Genomic DNA, 20123 nt, shown 5'->3' with positions numbered 1-20123 from the left:
CCCATGTTAGGCAACAACAGAAGCCACCTCAATGAGAAGCCCACACACCACAGCCTGTTCTACACAACGAAGAGTAGCCCCTGCTCACCGCAACTAGAGAAAGCCCGTGTGCAGCAACGAAGACCCAATGCAGCCAAAATTAAATAAATAAATAAATTTATTAAAAAAAAAAAGAAGTCACTGCTGATTTCTGAGAAATGCTATCAATACATGGCTCTTATTTCAGAAGGAAGAGAAAACATTTATTTAAACAAAGGATTAGAGAGTCCTTCCTCCTCAGAAATCAGAGGTCAATGATTCCTCAGAAAGTGTTCAGGAAGAGCCAGAGAAAATCAGTTTGAAACAAGAAGCCTTGCAGGAAAAGCTGGAGGAGTGCCTAAAGCAGTTAAGGGAGGAAAGAGTAATAAGGCTTAAGGCTGATAAACGAGTCAGTGAGCTGGAACATGAAAACGCCCAGTTAAGGAACATAAATTTCTCTTTGTCTGAAGTCCTTCATGCAGTCATTGACAAGCATGATCCTGGATGATGAAGGTGTTTTAGTCAGCATTGAGAATTCTTTTCAGAAGTTCCATGCTTTCTTGGATCTCCTTTAAGATACTGGGCTTGGGCAGCTGGCCACCCAATATATGGCTGGTATAGATCAGTCAGATTTTCATTTACTAGGTCGTCCCCAGATGAATTCTACTGTTAGTAGTCCACCTAAAGAAGAAAAGAAGGCACTAGAAGAAGAAAAATCAGAATCAAAGCAGAGTGCCCTAGCACAAATGCAAAATATCCACGTTTCTATCTGTACGCAGTCAGCTTACAATGAAGGAACACTAATGAAGTTCCAGAAAATTACAGGTGATGCTAGAATTCCTTTGCCCCTAGACTCCTTCTATGTCCCAGTCTCTACTCAGGAGGCCTTAGAAACTACCAAAGACAACCTGGGGGTCCCAGTCACAGAGCAGTGGCAAGAGTCTTTTGAAGATTTCATTACTGGAACACGTTCTCCCTCAGCAGATGCAACTTCTGGAACTGGAAGTCAAGGAAGAGGATTTATGTAGAAATAGCACGTCTTCTTCAGCGAAAATGACCAAAACAGGTGAGTATACCACAAAAACACTCTGCTAAGAAACAACCTGTGAAGGAGCTGCATTCCTGCTCTGACTCACCCATAAAGCAGAAAAGCAAAGGAATCAGGCAAAACAGTTCTTTGGTTAATGAACCAATTAAAAGTGAGCCTTCAAAAAAACACATTTCTATTAAGAAAGAGAGAAGAACAGTGACTGTTTCATCAAAGACAACTAAAAGTAAACTCAATCTACTAGAACACTTACTACAGTAAGTGATACTCTTGGATCTGATTTTGAATTTCAAGAAAGCATCCATATTCTATCACACCTGACATAGGTCTAAATCTTTTAAAATTATGTTTTTGCCTTCAAATTTTAATAAATTACTTATATTTTAAAAAATAAAATAAAGTAAAAACAACATAACTGTGAAGCATCTACTAGGAGCAAGGCAATTTTGAGTACATGGGAATGCAACAGTAATGTATCAGATATAATCTCTGCCTTCATTGAGCTGTCAGGTGATGAGTGGTGGTCAACTAATGAAGAATTTTAAGGTAGAGCCAAGTGGACTTGTGGACAAAGCACATATTTGGTGTGATAGAAAGATGAGCAGGCAACATTGTGAAAATGACTGTACTACCCAAAGCAATCTACAGATTCAATGCAATCCCTATCAAACTACCACTGACATTTTTCACAGAACTAGAACAAAAAATTTTACAATTTGTATGGAAACACGAAAGACCCCGAATACCCAAAGCAATCTTGAGAAAGAAAAACGGAGCTGGAGGAATCAGGCTCCCTGACTTCAGACTATACTACAAAGCTACAGTAATCAAGACAGTATGGTACTGGCACAAAAACAGAAATATAGATCAATGGAACAGGATAGAAAGCCCAGAGATAAACCCAGGCACATATGGTCACCTCATTTTTGATAAAGGAGGCAAGAATATACAATGGAGAAAAGACAGCCTCTTCAATAAGTGGTGCTGGGAAAACTGGACAGCTACATTTAAAAGAATGAAATTAGAACACTCCCTAACACCATACACAAAAATAAACTCAAAATGATTAAAGACCTAAATGTAAAGGCCAGACACTATAAAACTCTTAGAGGAAAATATAGGAAGAACACTCTATGACATAAATAACAGCAAGATCCTTTCTGACCCACCTCCTAGAGAAATGGAAATAAAAACAAAAATAAACAAATGGGACCTAATGAAACTTAAAAGCTTTTGCACAGCAAAGGAAACCATAAACAAGACGAAAAGACAACCCTCAGAATGGGAGAAAATATTTGCAAATGAAGCAACTGACAAAGGATTACCCTCCAAAATTTACAAGCAGCTCATGCAGCTCAATATCAAAAAAACAAACAACCCAATCCAAAAATGGGCAGAAGACCTAAGTAGACATTTCTCCAAAGAAGATATACAAATTGCCAACAAACACATGAAAGAATGCTCAACATCATTAATCATTAGAGAAATGCAAATCAAAACTACAATGAGATATCATCTCACACCAGTCAGAATGGCCATCATCAAAAAATCTACAAACAATAAATGTTGGAGATGGTATGGAGAAAAGGGAACCCTCGTGCACTGTTGGTGGGAATGTAAATTGATACAGCCATTACGGAGCACAGTACTGAGGTTCCTTAAAAAACTAAAAATAGAACTACCATGCAACCCAGCAATCCCACTACTGGGCATATACCCTGAGAAAACCATAATTCAAAAAGAGTCATATACCACAATGTTCATTGCAGCTCTATTTACAATAGCCAGGATATGGAAGCAACCTAAGTGTCCATCGACAGATCAATGGATAAAGAAGATGTGGCACATATACACAATGGAATATTACTCAGCCATAAAAAGAAACAAAATTGAGTTATTTGTAGTGAGGTGGATGGACCTAGAGTCTGTCATACAGAGTGAAGAAGTCAGAAAGAGAAAAACAAATACCGTATGCTAACAGATATATATGGAATCTAAAAAAAAAAAAAAAAAGGTCATGAAGAACCTAGGACGGGAATAAAGACGCAGACCTACTAGAGAATGGACTTGAGGACACGGGGAGGGGGAAGGTTATGCTGGGACAAAGTGAGAGAGTGGCATGGGCATATATACACTACCAAATGTAAAACCGATAGCTAGTGGGAAGCAGCCGCATAGCACAGGGAGATCAGCTCAGTGCTTTGGGACCACCTAGAGGGGTGGGATAGGGAGGGTGGGAGGGAGAGAGATGCAAGAGGGAAGAGATATGGGGATATATGTATATGTATAGCTGATTTACTTTGTTATAAAGCAGAAACTAACACACCATTGTAAAGCAATGTTACTCCAATAAAGATGTTAAAAAAAAAAAAAAAAAGAAACATGAGCAGGGATAACTCAGGTTTGGCCTGAGCTGCTGTGACAGGGACAGAGATGGAACCGTGGACTGGTTCTAAGCTGTGGGAAGGCCTGAGTGTGCTGCTATGAGGGAAAGTGTAATAATGTTTACATTATTTACATTTACAAACATCTTTAATGTTTGGTCCTTGATAGGCTCCCCTGTCCCCTCCCTGCTTAATCCCTACTACCTTTGGGACCCTATAACAAAGCCTGAGTGTACACCAGGAGAATTTCAAATAGAGGCACTTCTGGGCCTTGATGGAACCCATACCCTGGACCCACCTCCTAATCAATAAAGCCAAAGCCTCCTGCCCCACTTTGCTCTGACTTCACTCCCCACCAACTAAGCCTTCTCCTTGGGGAATCCCTTTACTATTTACTGTATGGGTAACAAACTTTATTTCATGTTTATTGGTGCCTGTGTGTAAATCATCCCAACATCCATATAGATTCGTGTGTGTGTGTGTACTGGGGGTAACTTGGAGGGGTGACCAGCATCCAGCAGGGGACACTAGGCCCACAAATTAAACAGGAAGTATTATTTTAAAAGGAGTATAATCCTCTCTCTTCATTCATTTGGGCATTTAATGGTTAAGTTACACCAAGAAATAATGCCAGTTTGCTCCTATGACCCATAGCTTTCTATGGATCCCGAGTTCATTCAGATGACATACGAACGCAAGGTCTTTATAATGGAACTCCAGCCTTCCTGGCTGACATCCAGTGCCACCTTCCAAGCTCGTTCTTCCCTTGGTGGGCATTGCGGCACCTCATTATATCCCTGCAAGTGTACAAGTCCAGGCTCTCCATAGCCTCTTCTTACTGGAGAGGGGGGCAGGGAACTGGGTATGTGTGTATATATGTATAAACATATATAGGTGTTTCGGTGAAGTAGAGCGGCTACCATCCAAAAGTTTTCTCTTACTAGGCTGCCCTTCCCTGTCTTTGGGTAGAAATAGCAGTCTTTTCCTGAGGCTTTTTTTTCTATGTGCACCTGTTGAAGTTTACAGATTGCCGGCTACTCTAGTATCCAGTCTGGGACAAATGAGACAAAAAGAAAACTGAGGGATCACCAGGGAACACCATGATGCTTTGGGGGCCTCAGGGTCCCTATCTGAGCTGCCTTTTTCTCTCCACCTTCCTGAGTCTTCTTATGTTTATCTTACGTATAACCTCCAGGATTCTTAGCTGTACTTACTTAGTGGATGCGGTAGAAACAAGTATGTCTACTCCAACTTTCCTGAGCCGAAGTCCTACAATTTTATGTCAAACCCACGTTGACCTAATTTTCAATAATGCCTTGCTCCTCAAATGGTTCTACAGATCTATGAAGAGACAGATTTGAGCTTTTCTAGAAAGTGGTCATTGTTCAGCTCTTGACATGACTCCTAGAACCTGTGGTGGCCAGTGTTCCATTGCTGTACTGCATGGAGAGGGAGACCTGGGTTTGAAAAATACGAATCTTTCCTTACTTCTCATACTGACATTCAATTTTTACCCTGACACCCTCAGCTTAACCCCTGGAAGGCAACTAACTGAGAGATTTTCAGGAAAGTGAGATATTTGATTATATGTTCATTAAATCTGTGAGGGAGGCAGCACAGCATGAGCATTAGTGCCACAGGCTGTGGACGCCACCTGTGTGGTCCTCATCTCCACACCCCGTGGATTTGTGACCTTGATCATGTTAGTGCCTAACACCTCTGTGCTGTCTGCTCAACACATAAAAGTCTCTGTGATGTTTCTTTGGTATGAGATAAAATAAATTCCCATAACAAAGCATTTGAAACAATCCCTGTCACAAAGTATTACACAAGTGTGTTCTACATGAATGCTAAATACTTGTATGTACATTATTATCGCCTTAATTCAGATCCCAAGGAAAACACTGTTTCTAAGTTTTCTCTCCCTTCCTCATCATGCTCATTTAAATCCCTAAGGTACTTACGCAACAACACTGGTAAAAACCCAGAGTGGAATGGTATCCTTTTTCTACTTGGAAGGTACAGTATCCACTTTCTATAATACATTTGCTTTTTGGAATTAAGTCATCTTGATCTTAAATTGCCCATATATACTTAGATGTCTTGGCCCAGGCAAAGCTATGTGGTGGTTCTGATAGATAGTGCAGCTGGTCCTGAAGCTCACAGGGAAGGATGGTCCCAGGGAGCCACAGCCACTGCCTCCTCACCCCTCTCAAGGGAGTCATGAGCGTTCTGGGTAGGATTCAGTTTCACTCGTTCAGCCTCTGGAGCTGACTTATCAGCAGGTACCCTCAATTAAATTCAGCAGTAGCTTGTGGGCTAATGAGGAAGAACACGATTCTCTCCATGCATTTTTCCGTGAACAGGAAATTCAGGCTTTCCTTTCTGTAGCCCTTCTCATATCTAAAATCAGTTTTTACAGTGATGTTTACTTTTCTCATGCCAGTGATTAAGCCAGACTCTGAAAGAGTGATATTTCAAGTGGAAACTGAGAAATACAGACCCACTTCCCCTCATCTCAGTTACCCCCCTACTTTTTTTCTACTTGCTTATTTGTTTTCTTCCTCCCAAGTACTGGAAGTCTGTTCAAGCTGTACTGAAGAAGGAAAATACCTCAGTGCTTAACACCATTTCTGTATTCTAAAAGTTGGCATTCTCTGTCTCTTCAAGTGGTTCTCAAATATTGTTTGTCTGTATAGGCTAGGAAGAAAACTACGTTTCCACTATTTCAAATCTATTCTGTCTCTCAAGCTGGCTATGCCTTTGGATTTAGCAATGAAACAATCTATTGTACTGGTTCCCAGCTTCAGTGGATGATTGTAAGAAGGGAAGTAAGGATTCTTCCTGCACGATATACTAAACAGACTTTAGTAGTTCAGAGCATTTAGATTTCTTATAATCTCCCCAAATGTTTCTTTTGTAATTATAATGTTCCCGTTCTTTCTTACTCAACATCCTAACATTTACACAAGTGGCTGCACAAGTTGCGAGTTCAATTTGCTCTGTAATCCAGCCATGCACAAGACAAAACATCGTATTTTAATTTCTGTTATCACGGCCCTTCAGGTACAAGAAATGAGGGGTTCATTCAGGGATATCAAAGAAGTTTTCTGATTTGGCTTTGAGCTAATAATTTAAATTCCTGAGATTGTCATTTTCTGTCTTCAAATTCATTAAGTTTTGTCTTTCAATCTCCATCACTGCACTAAAGAAAAGGCCAGGCTCAAGGGAAATACTTAACAAAGTCAAGAGGATGACGGAAAGAGTAAAACAAGCGCGCTTAAATATTCCAGGCTGCCCGTGATCCATAATCCACTATGTAAACCATGTGGCCGTGCACAAACTAAACTACAGCTCCATTAATCATCTGAAAGCAGGAAATGAGTTGTTACCATGAAAGAGAGTATATTATACAATAAGCACTAAAACAGAGCATTTGCAGCAACATGAATGGACCTAGAGATTATCATACTAAGTGAAGTAAATCAGACAGAGAAAGACAAATATCATGATCTCACTTATATATGGAATCTGAAATATGACACAAATGAACTTATTTACGAAACAGAAACAGACTCACAGACACAGAAAACAAACTTATGTTTACCAAAAGGGGAAAGGAGGTGGGGGAGGGATAAATTAGGAGTTTGGGATTAGCAGATACACACTACTATATATAAAAGAGATAAACAACAAGGGCCTACTGTACAGCACAGGGAACTATATTCAATATCCTGTAATAAGCCATAATGGAAAAGAATATGAAAAAAAAAAACTAGAGCATTATAGTTGTTACTGTTACTGTGTTTTTCCTTTTCAGATGTTCCTGAGGACTTTTCATTCACTGCCTGATCAGGGAATGTTTTTCTCATGTTACTCCCAGGCCCCACCCTCACTCTGGGCCTGATTACATACTTTCTCCCTCAAAAGCAACAAAGCATTTAAGTGTTTGGGGAAATTTTAGTGACCACTAGAGAGAGTGCTGTATGGAGGATCCTCCTCCTTAGTAAGATCTGGGATGGTTGCATAGATAAGAGTTCCCTCACAGCAAACAAGATGCTCACTCTCTGCACAGGAGGCATCCCATTGAAGTGGATCCATTTTTTCCACCCACACCATCTTCCAAACACTGGCTGGGATGTGGCGGGCAAAGGTCCAACAGTGGTTGCCATGTACCGTTACCTGGAAGAGTCCAAATCTGTACAGAAATGCAGGATTCCACTGTACCAGATTCCATTGTTCCTTTCTAAGTGTAAACCCAAACAAACTGTCCTCTGCGATATCTTCCATTCACAGGAAACCTTCTCCACATTGCCCTCTCATCCCTATGCGTCTCTTGCACCTACAATAAGGTTTCCTCACTCCAGACTATATTAGCCTTTGCATCTGCTGGTCTCCCTTCTCCCGTGGAAACACCGTGAAGCCAGTGGTATGTCTCATTTACATCCATATCTAAAGCACACAGCACAGGGATGACACATGATACGTGCTCAATAAGAGTCACTGAGTGTTTCTGTTTCAGAAGATTTTCTGCCATCTGTTCTGCTCTGGGCCCTGTGATGGGGGCTGGAAACCTAGTCTCTGCTCTCACAATATTCAGATTTAGGAGAGGTGGGTAGGGCTTTAAAATGAAGCATAAGTCCTGTATACCTGAAACTAACACAATATTGTAAATCAACTATAGTTCAATTTTTTTTAATGAAGCATAAGTCTTTATAGAGAGAGAGAAGATATATCTCACTTGGCTCAAAGCTGGCTTCCAAAGAATACAGGAGTAAGACTTGAGTGGGGTTTAAGGCCCATCACTGGAAAGGCACAGAACCCTCCAGAGAGGTGTCCGTGGTGAGATGTCTCCAACTGGAACAAGTCTGTGGACACTGAACAGGGAATCTGGAACTGCTTCCTTCTCCTCTCCTCCATGTGAGACAGCAGGAGGCCCCTAGATTGGCCACCTCTTCTCCTTATCTGCATAGAATCTGCCACCAGTTAGACCAGGGTCTCCCAACCACAGTGCCACAGAACCTAGGGTCCTGCAGAGGTTGTTAGAGGTACTGATTAGGACAGTAACTGACAGACAATACATAGCTTTGAGATCCTCTACATAGTATCTATCACCTGTTTAGCTATTCCCCTCCTTGGGCAGAATACCAAATCACCAGATGGTGCCAGGAGTAAACAGAGCCAAAAGGCACTATTAGCACATAAGATGCTTTTGTGCAAAGTACAAAAAAGTGTCTGGCTTCCATGCTAATGTTTTACCTAGTCAATTAATTACTTTGTATTAATAATAACATACCTAAAGCAAATTTTGTGATTTCTCCACCAAAATCACCATTTGTGATTTCTCCTCCTTTTCTCCTCACTATTAAAGTAATACTTACTAGCCATCAAGATATTCCAGCCCTTGACCCATAACTTTTTCTGGTTCCTCCTTTCCCTCATCCTCATTTCAAATTCCTGAAAATATGCCTTGTCATCACATCACTTCTCTCCGGCTCCCCTTCCTCCTTTTTCCAAGCAAAACCATTGTGGCCTCACCCCAGAGCAATGCCAAGGCCTCCTCTTGGCCCTGCAAATCCTCTCTTGGCCCCTATAATCTGTTATTAAATATTTGCCAGATATACTGGATTGTGTTACTCTCCATTAGTCCCCAGAAATGATTCACCTGCTGCTGTGTTCAGAATAGAATTTAGCCCTTTCCAATGGCAACAAGGCACCATGAGCTGACTTTTCCCTACAGTCCAACACTCTCTTTCACTGATTATATGACATCCTTTCAGATTCCTTTATCCCTGTTGAACTAATCAAGTTATCTCCCACAGCAAGGCACTAGAATGTGCTGTTCTAATACCCAGGGTCATCTGAGCCCAGCGTCCAAACATCAGGACACTGATATCCTTCCATTCTCAGGTCAAATTTATGTCCCTCATGGATGACAACTTATACAAAATAAGGTGCTCTTTCACACAACAGGTGCTCTTCTTTTAATCACTTGACCAATCTATAACTATGCTCTAGGCCACTAATGCGCTTATCTTTTTCCCTCCATTGATGTAATATCCATGAGAGCAAAGACCCTGCCAGTGTTGTTCACCATCATAACCCAGCACCCCGGAGAACAGGGACATCTTAATAGAGGGTGACTATTCATTAGATGAAATTCAGTATTCATTCATAATTTAAGATAGATTACATTAAAAATAATAATGAAGGACACGGGGAGGGGGAAGGGTAAGCTGGGACAAAGTGAGAGAGTGGCATGGACATATATACACTACCAAATGTAAAACCGATAGCTAATGGGAAGCAGCCACATAGCACAGGGAGATCAGCTCAGTGCTTTGTGACCACCTAGAGGGGTGGGGTAGGGAGGGTGGGAGGGAGGGAGACGCAAGAGGGAAGAGATATGGGCATAGATGTATATGTATAGCTGATTCACTTTGTTATAAAGCAGAAAGTAACACACTATTGTAAAGCAATTATACTTCAATAAAGATGTTTAAAAAAATTAAATTAAAAACAATAATAATAATAATGGAATGCTCAAGTACAATTAAGTAAAATTTTAAAATAGTATCTGTTAAAAATTAATAAAATTAAACACATTAAATATAGACTTTTTAAAAATGTACTTATTTATTTATTTGGCTGCGTTGGGTCTTAGTTGCAGCACGTGGGCTTCTCTCTAGTTGCGTCGCGCGGGCCTAGTTGCCCCACAACGTGTGGGATCCCAGTTCCCCAACCAGAGATCGAACCCGCATCCCCTGCATTGGAAGGCGGACTCCTAACCACTGGACCACCAGGGAAGGCCCCTAGACATTTTTAAAGGCAAAAAATAAAGACAAGGAAGGAATTCAAAAACTAAGGACAACAAAGGGAGAAAATACTTACAACATAAATGATATAAGAAGTTTTAGATGCTTAATCTATAAAGAGCTCTTTAAAATCAGAAAGATATATGCCAAAAACCCAACCCAAAAATTGATAAAGAGCATGAAAAAAAAAGATATTTCATAGAAAAGGAAACATAAATGGCTTTTAAACATTCAGAAATACATCCAACAATACTAAGAATGAAAGCATTGCAAATTAAAACCATACTGAACTGGGTGCTAAACTTGAGTCAGGCTCTTCTGAGCCCTCTTCTTGACTAGGTCCTGAACTTGAGCTCTGTCCTTGGCCCACTTTGTCCAGTTTTAGCAAGAATTCTGCTGGATCAGGTTAGCAAAAGATCTCCCACCCTCAATATCTGAACAAATTTCTCATTCTCCACCCTTGGTATCTAACCACCCTTGATAAATGACCAAATACTTCATTTTCCACCCTTGTTATATTAACACCCTGGCCGGCCTCCAGCAAGAATCCTGTCAAGTTTGTTCATCCAGAATTCTCTGATTTTCCTCTTAGAAAATTTCTACTCACAGGTCCCACCTTGTTCCTTAGCTATTAAACTTCACTTCTCCCTCTTTTATTCAGAGATAAGGCTCAATCTCTCCCCTACTGCAAAACCCCATTGCAGTAGTCTGTCTTGAATGAAGCCTTCCTTACTATCCTTCACATGTGTCATGAAAAAGTATTCCTTAGGGCTTCCCTGGTGGCGCAGTGGTTAAGAATCCACCTGCCAATGCAGGGGACACGGGTTCGAGCCCTGGTCCGGGAAGACCCCATGTGCCACGGACCAACTAAGCCCGTGCACCACAACTACTGAGCCTGCGCTCTAGAGCCCGCGAGCCACAACTACTGAAGCCCGCACGCCTAGAGCCCGTGCTCCGCAATGAGAAGCCCGCGCACCACAACGAAGAGCAGCCCCCGCTCGCGGCAACTAGAGAAAGCCTGCGTACAGCAACAGAGACCCAATGCAGCCAAAAATAAATTAAAATAAAATAAATTTATTTTAAAAAAAGATAAAGATCTTCAAAAAATAAATAAAGCTATTGTCTCTCTCAGTTCCCAGAATTTGCACAAACACCAGATGAGGCCACATTTTGCACAGTAAGACTGAAGAATACCCCCTTTATCATGTCTTCCTTAAATCACAGTCTTTTTTTTTTTTGACCTGTTTTTTTAAAGTCTTTATTGAATTTGTTACAACATGCTTCTGTTTTATGCTTTGCCCCTTGGGCCACGAGGCATGTGGGATCCCAGCTCCCCGACCAGGGATAAAACCCATACCCCCTGCACTGGAAGGCAAAGTCCTAACCACTGGACCGCCAGGGAAGTCCCTAGATCACAGTCTTATGTTGCTTCCATAAACGTATTCCCCCTTCTAAACAAATAAATGAATACAACACATAAAAGCAAGTACCTTACATTTATCACATAATCACCAACACCTTTCGAGGATTTTTCAGGGGGATGAGAGTCATTGGGAATAACCTTGCAGAGGATGCCCAGGGACTGCTACTACGCAGAGACTCTGAGTAGCAGGAAGTGAACTCATCTGCTGCCCCCAAATGGCTGAGAGGCCTCTGCTCTCAATCTCTGCAGAGCCACACAGAGAATCCCCATTTGATTAATCACAGTTTAATATGCAGGTGATGGAAACTACTTCATGTCAATGATGACTGCCATCCCTTCTTTAAATTTCTAATTTAGGTTCTGAAGATGACTCCTCTCACCCCAAAAGGAGAACTTGAGGAGAGGGTCCTGCATTATGGCTGAAGCCCAATTACCTGAACTTGTCCCTGTCCTCAGACAGGCCTGGAACAAAGCAGCACACAAATCGAGTAGAACTTAAGGATCTCATATTTCTCCTGGAACCTAAAGAAGAATCGGGGTCTCTGGGGTTTTGATGCACATAGACTGAGAGAGAAAAGAGAAGTGTGGCTATAGTCCAGGTATGTGAGAGAACAGAGTTCAAGCAGCCCTCACCTGGCAAAGTTGGTCCCAAGGGACCTAGCGCAGAGTGGAAATGACAAAAATACTTTCTCTACCTCGGGTCAGATCCTCTCAGGTCTGCTGAGGATCAGTGTCTATGCTTTCACAGAACCTTCGGAAGAGAGGCCTTACCCCCAGTGAAACCGAGCCACCCTAAAACCAAGTTCCCCTGCCAACTTGATAATTAATCTCTCTATTCAAAACTTTATTCCTGGGCTTCCCTGGTGGCTCAGTGGTTGAGAATCTGCCTGCCAGTGCAGGGGACGCGGGTTCGAGCCCTGGTCTGGGAAGATCCCACATGCCGCGGAGCAACTGGGTCCGTGAGCCACAACTACTGAGCCTGCGCGTCTGGAGCCTGTGCTCCGCAACAAGAGAGGCCGCGACAGTGAGAGGCCCGCGCACCATGATGAAGAGTGGCCCCCACTCGCCACAACTAGAGAAAGCCCTCGCACAGAAACGAAGACCCAACACGGCGAAAAATTAATTAATTAATTAATTAATTTTTAAAAAAAACACTTTATTCCTTTTCTTGTTCCACCCCTGTTCTCCTCAGGATTGAGGAGTATCAAAGAAAAGGGGGTGTTGAAACCAAGCAGGGCCCTGCAGGGCTGTCCCAGGTACAAAAGCCCCTTCATGTCCACCGTTTCTTGTTCATAGAAAAGGGCTTTAGTCTCCTAGGCCTTCCCTGAGTTCCAAAGGGAAGACTCAAGCAGTTGCTAATTGGGGAAGTGAGGGAACGGGGAAACAAAGGAGGAGCAGTTGAGCAAGAAAAATAATGATGGCTTAAACAACAGTTTAGAGATAAAACAGAGTCCCAGATCCTCCTCGTGATACACATAACAATTTGATGCATATCTCTGAGCTGTTCTGCAGAAACTAAGACCCTGACTCAGGTAGAGGATGGTGACTCCATGCGGACCACAAGCAAGTAGACCCCAGATTGGTTGGAACCAGAAGATTGATGATTAAGATTCCTGAAACATCACCCTGTTACTTCACCACCAACCAATCAGAAGAAAATCATGCTCCCTGCAGCCTTCACCCCAAATGTTGCATTTAAAAACCCTTCCTTGAAAGTCCTAGGGGGTGGGGATTCGAGTCTTTAGAGCATAAGCTGCCCATTCTTGCTTGGCACCTGCAATAAATGCTGTACTTTCCTTCACCACAACCTGGTGTCAGTAAGTTGGCTTTGCTTCCTGGTGGGTGGGCAGATCCCAGTTGGTAGCAATTTTGGTGATCACGAAGGGACAGCCAATGGCACACTGGCCCCTGACCAGTGGCTGCCTGAGCACTTCTGTCTAAGGAACAGCCCTGAGTGCTTGCCACCAACCAGGCACCATTGGCCCATGGTGTTTTTTTATTCTTGTGAGGGAAACAAGGCTCTGGCCTTGTCTGTAAGATGTCTCTGGTAAGTGGCAGAACCTCATGTGTGACAACACCAGGGTATTCTTCCTTACTGGATTGCCTTAATTGGAATTTTCCTTTTGAGGGGGTGATGCATAGGACTTGGTCATGTGCTTTTGAGTGGAGCACCGCTTTAATAGGATTTTCCCTTCTTGGCCATCCGGCACCGCCTGAGTGGTAATTGGGAAACTCCCTTTTAGACCAAGGCTCATCTGAACCCCCATCTGGAACAGTAGGCAGGAAACTTCCTTGTGCTAGGGAATTGTGACCCTGAAAAGCTGTCAGATACTGGTCTGCCCGTCTGTTTCTGGTAATATGTCCACGTGAAAGAATAATGGAAAACCAGAGCTCTATTCCATCTTATAGTCCCCTATGGTATAGTTTGCAAAACTGGGAGATCTTCAGCTATGCGCCCATGAAAAGAATGAAAATTATATTCCATTATAACACTGCATGGCCCCAATATCCCTTAGGCTGTGAGGAATGATAGCCCCTTAAGGGCACCTTAGACTATAACACTATCTTTCACTTTCAACATTTCTTTCTTTCAACATTTCACTTTCTTCCCGTATTATAAAAGGGAAGAAAATAGGATGAAATTCCCTATGTATAGGCTTTTAATGTTACTGTATCAAAGTGAACCTTTTGGAATTGGTTTGGCTTTTATCTTGAGTGTCTGTGTCAGTGCATAAGTCCATAAGTCCGAATCTTGTAGTTTTGGCCGTAATTAGGGGGACCTGGTTTTGACCCTTGTTAGGGGGTCCTGGTTTTAACCCTCATTAGGGGATGTCAAGGAAAATTCAATAAACAATCAAGTTAAGGGGAAAACAAAGGGAACTTATTCGAATAAAACTAAGGACTATAAACTGGAAGACAGGCTCTCTGAAGGCTCTGAGAAACGTTCCACTAGTTAGAAGTTGAAGGCACAGCCTTATACATTTTTGAAACAAAGGATCACACATCAAAATGACACACTGATACTAGCAAACCCGGGCCCCCTGCATTGGGAGCACAGAGTCTTAACCACTGGACTACCAGGAAAGTCCCTAAACTTGTTTTCATTCATTTAAGACTAATCCTATCCAATAAAAATTTAAAAAAAAAGATTAATCCTAGATCAACATGATACTTTAAAAACTTGGGATAGTTTGTTACATTTAGAAATATTTTACTGTAAGTACCAATGTTTAAGTCAATTAAATAAAGCTCTTCTACAAATTAATTTTAATCACACCATCTGGAGGTAGGGACATGTCATATTTACAATGTACAGACCGACAGACATCCAGATAAAAACAGACAGATCTCATGGTTTTCCTGCTTTAGTTAAAAAGTTCCTCTTTTACCTTTTTTCTTTCAATTTTAGGTTATACTAATTCAGCCAAGGCTGCAGTCTCAGGTGATGTGGGCTGTGTTTACATTTCAAGAACATGATAAGAGTTATAAATTTAAGTTTTCTCCTAGGAAGACTTTTGCTCTCTCAGGCTCAAAATTTTGAAAAAATGTTTTATCAACCTGACGTTCTCTACAGTTTTGGAATGTCAAAAGGGCTCCATCCTGGCCATTTAAGAGTTAAGAGAAGTGCTTACAAGCATTGGCTTCCTTCCAGTTGTACGTGAAGCCAGGCAGAGTTCCGGTAGTGGCTGTTCATCATGGAGCACTTTGGCCTTTGAGCACAGTTTCCCATTATTAATTTCACAGCCTAATTTGGATATGATCTGAACAACTTTCTGAGGGCGGTGTGATGGATTAAATGTGTGCTACTTCTGAGTCTATTTCCCCAAGGACTTACCCTTGGGAGGGTTTGACTCTCTTACCTGTCTCGGTTTCTCCCTCTGACAGACTAAAACTGCCGTGGCTGCTTGGAGCTCTAGGTGATCAGCCCATCATGCATCTCCAGCAAGCAGAATTTACTTAATGATTGTAGAAGGATCCCCTGTGGGATGGCTGCATGTCACAAGGACTGATCCTTAGACACCTCTGCCAAGTTCTCAGTCACCTGAGAATGCCCTGTCCCGGAAGGAGCAAAAGTCCCTTAGGAGCTGTACAGGCTCAGTCTCTAATTTCACTAGCAAACAGTTTGTTCAGAAAATATCTATAAAATCTTTCCAATATAAGCCAAATTTTTACAAAGGCCAGCCAACCCAGTTTACTCCAAGTCCCAAGAAAAACAGCTCAAATAAAATTCAGGACATCATTTAAAGCAATGATGTCTGGATATTAGGAGAAATCAGCAAAGCACCTGAGGAATACCAGAAAGTGGGTGGAGATGAAAGGGCACCAAGCTGGTACCAAGCACCTGTTCAGGGTAGACTCTAGGTGTCCTTTGGTGGGTGTCTCTAATATCCTGCCAACTATTCCAAGAATATGTCAATGGAAATTTAATTTAAAAGTTTTTTGTAAGGGGTGCAAGGACTTCTCTCAAGCCAAACTGAGAATTACAACCCAGGAGTCAGACTCTCAGAAAGCACTCAGAACTGTTCCACCTGTTAGAAGTTGGAGGCACACTCATACATATCTTCTAAACAAAGGATAGTACATCAAAATGGCATATTGATATTTTACATAAAGTTCACCAAGGATACACAGTCCAGGTAAACACTTACAAAGCAAGCAACAAGTCACCATGACCCCCTACTGAGATGGGAAAGAACGCTATTCTTTTTTTTTTTTTCTTTTTTTTTTTAAAAACTTTATTTTTGGTAACTAAATTTAATTTGAAATAAATATGTAATCTTCTTAGGAAAATATGTTGAATTATTTTGGTTTCCTGTCATGTAGGGTTGAATCCAGGTTTTGCAGGTATGGAAGATTATACAATTGGAGATGCCTCAAAGAAAGATGACACAAACCTGACATTGAAAGGTGATGTCTATTTTGCTGAGACTTCAATCCAGGTTCATCACTTCACTTAGGTGTTTAAAAATATGAATTGAAGTCTGCGAGGCGGCGGCTGCTTTCGACCTCAGCGGGCATCACTCGGTGGGGCGACCACGGCGTGGACCGCGGGGGCGGCGGGCGAGCCGGGAAGCCGAATGCGTCGGGTGCCGTCTGCTCCCACCCGCGGTCCCGTCGGTGACAGAGCCGCGACCTGCGTGGGCAGCGCCTCCAAGACCCGGCTGAGGTGCCGGCTACGGCCGACGTGGACCCTCCGGAGCACTTGGTGACTCCCTCGTTCAAGAAGCGGACCCTGAGGAAACAGTCCTTAGCCCTCCGTTCGACCCGCCCCTGAAGGGCGGCCGTCAGAGACCGCCCCGCAGGCCCTGAGAGCAGCCTCGCGCCAAGAACGCTATTCTTTTAAGAAGTTACACTGCTAGCATCAGAATAAAGGGGAAAAAACTCTTTACGGTCCAGTAGGCACTCCCATCTTTGACAAGCTCTGATTAATGTGTAATGCAGATGCACACTGCACATTAGGGAGAGAGGGAAGAGGCCCAAATGGACACCTTTCATGTTTACATTTTCTTCTGCCTTTAAATATAAATTTCATTTCGTCAGGGCCCTGGTTTTGACCCTCATTAGGAGGTCCTGTTGCAGGGGGACCCCACTGGTAGGAGAGAAAGGAAGTGAAAGGATTAATCATTCTCAGAGACACTCCTGGTATTGACCCTTGTTAGAGGACCCTGGTTTTGACCTTCATTAGAGAGTCCTGGTAATTTGAATGTGGTCTAGATACTCCTGGAAACTGATAGCTTAAATTTGGTCTTGGGTGTGAGTCAGAGCCAATAAGCTCATCTGAAAATGAGGCCTGTGAATGTGAATGGGTGATGACTATTATTATCTATTACTGTTATTTGTTTAAACTAAATTGGCTATATGCAAACTAAAGGAAATCTTGCCCTTAAAATGGCCAACATGGGGCCCTTCTGATGTTCTAAAACTGGTTTTTGCATATGCAGTTAAAAAAACTTGGCTTCTAGGAGGAACTTGCATTTCTCTTCCTGTGCCTCTGAGTTGTAAATATTCTACCAGGGCTCTCAGGAACTCATCTTATTTGACCATCTCCAATTCCTGAGACTGAAGAAAAAAAAGTAAAAGAGGCTTTTTAAAAACAGAAACAATAGCCAGGACATGGAAGCAACCTAGGTGTCCATCATTGGATGAATGGATAAAGAAGATGTGGCACATATATACAATGGAATATTACTCAGCCATAAAAAGAAATGAAATGGAGGTGTTTGTAATGAGGTGGATGGAGTTAGAGTCTGTCATACAGAGTGAAGTAAGTCAGAAAGAGAAAAAGAAATACAGTATGCTAACACATATATATGGAATCTAAGGAAAAAAAAAAAGGTCATGAAGAAACTAGTGGCAAGATGGGAATAAAGACACAGACCTAGTAGAGAATGGACTTGAGGATATGGGGAGGGGGAGGGGTGAGATGTGACAGGGTGCGAGAGTGTCATGGACATATATACACTACCAAGTGTAAAATAGATAGCTAGTGGGAAGCAGCCGCATAGCACAGGGAGATCAGCTCGGTGCTTTGTGACCACCTAGAGGGGTGGGATAGGGAGGGTGGGACGGAGGGAGATGCAAGAGGGAAGAGATATGGGAACATATGTATATGTATAACTGATTCACTTTGTTATAAAGCAGAAGCTAACACACCATTGTAAAGCAATTATACTTCAATAAAGATGTTTAAAAAAAAAAAAAAAAAAAAAACTGAAGCAGGGAGACTTCTCTGGCAGTCCAGTGGTTAAGACTTCGCCTTCTGGGCTTCCCTGGTGGTGCAGTGGTTGAGAATCTGCCTGCCAATGCAGGGGACACGGGTTCGAGCCCTGGTCTGGGAAGATTCCACATGCCACGGAGCAACTGGGCCCGTGAGCCACAATTGCTGAGCCTGCGCGTCTGGAGCCTGTGCTCCGCAACAAGAGAGGCCGCGATAGTGAGAGGCCCGCACACCGCGATGAAGAGTGGCCCCCACTTGCCGCAACTAGAGAAAACCCTCGCACAGAAACGAAGACCCAACACAGCCATAAATAAAATAAATAAATAAATAAAAAATTTAAAAAAAAAGACTTCGCCTTCCAACGCAGGGGGTGTGGGTTCAATCCCTGGTCGGGGAGCTAAGATCCCACATGCCTTGAGGCCAAAAAAAAAAAAAAAAACCCCCAAACAGAAACAATATTGTAACAAAATTCAATAAAGGCTTTAAAAATGGTCCACATCAAATAAAATCTTTAAAAAAAAAAAACATTGAACCAGGAAAACTATCAGATCTCTGTGTCTATATGAATGTACGTCTGTGTACATTATAGATATATGTCTTTACCTTTGGATGGTATTATATCAAAATTAATTTGTAAATGACCTCTATTTTTTTGGCTTAAAGGCAATTAAGCACTTATATAAATTCTCAAAAATATAAAAGAAACTAACCTAAATGCATTTCAAGTTCACATGATCTGGGAAATATTTAGTATTAAGTTAATGTCTGGTATTGAAAATAGTTTAAGCTTTTTGGTTGAATTAATATAGACATGTCTTTAGGGTCGTCAATATTAAGTATGACACTTTTATGACACCTAGGTTTACTGAAAATCAATAAGATATTCCTGTTATAATATTTGTCAACAAGGAAAGTAACTGGATATGATGACATTTTTAAGTAAGTTAAATGTAAATAAGATAAGAGTTTTGGGGTGAACTCTTTGGGAATAATTATACTTTAGGAACGTCTACTTAGAAATAGTCTCTCCAGACTTTTGGTGGTGGTGGTGGTAACTTCAAACTTTAGTTTTGTTAAATTAAGTAATGGGAATTCACTGAATATCCAGATCATTTCAAATAGGATAAAATACTGCAATACTAATTCCTAAACAGGTCTAAGTTTACTACTTTTGTGTACTTATGAGAGAAAAACAAAAGATGTTGCATTTATTAGACACACATTTATCAGTACCACACTGAGGAAAGAGATTATGTGATGAAAAGATACATGTTTCTAGAGGTAATAGAATATGTTTATAAGTTTACCAATCAGGAAATGCTAATATGTTCACAATTGCTTGCTTTTTGGTTTTCATTAGACATTAAGGTTTTTAAGAGTTAAAACTGTAATGTAAAATTGAAGCTACTAGAAATAATAAGGGAAACATTTCAGTATGCAAGGAAAGTAAGAATGTGTGTTTTCAGTAAAAGAAGGTATGAGGAATGGAAATGCATTTTGCTAAGGGGAATAAAAGTAATGTGGTCCTCAAGCTGCTTATTTCTAAATGGGAAAGAAAATAAGGGACAAACCAATATGGATACAGAAAGTTGTGTACAGTTTTTTAAAAAGGAGCCCTTGCACTTCCCTGGTGGCACGGTGGTTAAGAGTCTGCCTGTCAATGCAGGGGACACAGGTTTGAGCCCTGGTCCAGGAAGATCCCACATGCCGCGGAGCA

General features: G+C 41.7%; 1 pseudogene; it reads left to right on the top strand.

Annotated features, from left to right (window-relative positions):
- Nucleotides 1-210: 210 nt before the first annotated feature.
- On the top strand, nucleotides 211-1392 carry LOC133077690 (centrosomal protein of 78 kDa-like; annotated as a pseudogene).
- Nucleotides 1393-20123: the final 18731 nt, after the last annotated feature.

This window comes from Eubalaena glacialis, chromosome 18 (assembly GCF_028564815.1).
Source record: "Eubalaena glacialis isolate mEubGla1 chromosome 18, mEubGla1.1.hap2.+ XY, whole genome shotgun sequence".
NCBI lineage: Eukaryota > Metazoa > Chordata > Mammalia > Artiodactyla > Balaenidae > Eubalaena > Eubalaena glacialis.
Note: the sequence above shows the minus strand (reverse complement) of the source record. Positions and strands in the feature narration are given on the sequence as shown.